Genomic DNA, 2,825 nt, shown 5'->3' on the forward strand with positions numbered 1-2,825 from the left:
AATGAACTTTGCACGATATTCTAATTATTCGAGTTTCACCTGTATGCTGTTGTATTTCCAACAATGGCCAGTGCAAAAGAAATACCTGATGATCCTGCAACAACACTGTATCTGATGAACTGAAATCCAAAGCAGCATTATCAGCCCTTCCTAAGTTCTCCTCTGCAGGACTACATCCCTCTTCTCATTTCCATATCTACTCCTAATACTAGCTGCCATCTCTTATTCTCACACTCCTGCTAGTGCATTGGTGGCAGTGTTGTCAGCCCACTGCAAGATGTTAGGAGCAGACTCTTTTTCCGGCAGGACCATTGGATCTTTTTCAGTACTTACAGAGGCATAACATGAAAAAAGTACATGTTTTTGAGAGGTGTATATGTTTTTTTTGTTCTCCTGTAGATATTTTACCGTATATTTGTTAGCAGTGGTTCTCATCCTGTGTAACCTCAGGACCCACATTTGAAATAGGTAATTAAGTCATGACCCAAGTCGCAGTAGTGTGCGTTCCGGTGTGGGCGATCGAACTGTGGATGGGAGGTTGCGTTTGGGATGCCATTCAAATAAAATGGCAACGCACCTCCCACACCAGAACGCGCGGTAGGTGCGATTGCTTGGTACAGTGCATTATTCGTACAGGACTGTGTGATAAACGCACTGTACTAGTGTGAACGGGCCCTCAAAAACACACACACAACTACAGACACAATCTCACACACAATCACACATTCCCAAAATGTTTTTACTTTTTTTTTCTTTTTTTCAAGATTAACCCAGTCTCCCTACCTTGCAAGAACTGGAGTGAATCCTCAGCCTGAGGTCCAATGTGGGCTGCTGTGCTGTGACGGAGCCCCAGCCATATGTGCATTGTACAGCTCCCTTGCTTGCCCTGTAGAGGTGTCATGAACCAGAATGTGACATCAGTCCAGGCACCTCTACAGGGCACATGAATGAGCTGTAAGTGATGTATGTATGGATGGAGCTCCCTCGCGGCCATACCCCCAGCCCACCACACCTCAAGCTGACATTTGGTGTCAGACAGCATATTTTGAATGGCTGCTCGGTGCGAGAACTGACAGTGCTGCGTGAGGGGGATGCAGAGGAGCCTCTCACCTAGCGCAGTGGAGTCACGACCCACCAGATGAGAACCACGGTTTTAAAGTACATCAACTATATATTTTTTACTATTATTATTATTTTTATTAATATAGAAATTAAACAAATTCCTAATGAAATAGACACTTGTTTTTGATGACGTTTCCACAAGCATTTTACTACATTTGCAAAGAGAGACAAACTCAGAATGAACACACTGTATGCATATATACAGCTGTATTTATAATTTCATCCTAAAACAATTTACATCAACTTATTCCAGCTCACACACTATTGTCTTCTCTACCCTGGAGCAAGCAATCAATGTTTCTCTGCCATTTTGCCCAAATGTGGCCTTAATGTGAGGAGACAATGGATAAGCCGGGACAGACAAACAGTTAATTTGCCTCACACATAACCAGCTCTGGGGCAGCTGAGAGGCAGAAGTGATAGTGAAATAGCGGCTTTACAGACTCTGTGGGACCATGATCCAGGAAAAAAATAGTATTCTTGGAGGCAAGATTGCCTTTTTAATGGCAGCGGCAAGGGGAACCATAGGATCTAAAGTTCTTTTTTGACTTTAGGCTCACTTTAATGACCCTTTTTAATCTCTACAATTGGAAGTTACCATGTGGGATAATACATCATTTGTTTTCAAATGATATCTTTCTAAAATGATTAATATAACTGGATCACAGAAAATATCAGGTTTTATCTCTCATATTTGATGTGAAGAACAAAATTGGGAAATTAAGCCTTTAGTCCATTATTTAGAATATTACCAGCAGCCTAAAACGCATTTAAATATCTGAAAACTGCAAACCATTCATATGTAATGACTATTCTTAGCTTGAACGGCAGCCTGTGGTCTGTACAGCTGAGAGAAGAAGGTAATGATGATCACCCCTAGGAAACCTTAGTGTTATCCTTATGTGCTGCTTGGCACATAACATTCTACAGATATTCATTTTGCTGTTCATCATCACATTTACCTCCTGAAGCTGCAGGGAATAGGCCATGAGTGGCTCTAAGTGCTGCAAAATAACGGCAGGTAACTATCACATGTAGGGATTGGCACTAACACAGAATGATTTAGTTAATGATGATAACACACACAAACTTTTGAGTACTTACAAACTCCAAAGCTGTTTTTTTTTGTAAACTTATTTCAGATAGTAAACATTCTTGGTCCAAAAGTAAAACCTAAAGTATAACTAAAGGCAAAACTTTGTTTTAGATTTGGATAAAGGGTCATGAAAAGACTCTTACCCCACTGTATTTGCTAGGTGTCCTTCACGGAAGTGCCCAGCTGCCCATGCCTTTTTTCACAGTAGTTTTTCTATCAGCCTTAAAAATGGCTAGAATTCACTAAGACGATTGCCTGACCATAGACTTCAATGAGATTATCTTCAGGGTTCAGGTTTTCTAATTTCAGACCCTTTCTGAATCCTCTAGCGCATTGAACCTGGGCAGATTCACTCATCAATATTTCACAGGGGCTAGTTGTAGCCAACTCAGCAGATTTCTTAAAAAGTGGCCACTTGTCTTTCTAAATACACAAAGACTAACTGGTTATTAATAAGAAATATCACGTTAGAGAGAATTAAATGATGTTTATAAAAGGCTGGCTTGCCTTCTTAAAGATCAACTGCAGACTGATGGATTTTCATATAATAATTTCTACTATGATATATACAATATATATGTATATATATTGTATATACATATATATA

The sequence above is a fragment of the Nanorana parkeri genome, unplaced genomic scaffold (genome assembly GCF_000935625.1).
Source record: "Nanorana parkeri isolate BGI_ZX_2015 unplaced genomic scaffold, ASM93562v1 scaffold2021, whole genome shotgun sequence".
NCBI classification, from domain to species: domain Eukaryota; kingdom Metazoa; phylum Chordata; class Amphibia; order Anura; family Dicroglossidae; genus Nanorana; species Nanorana parkeri.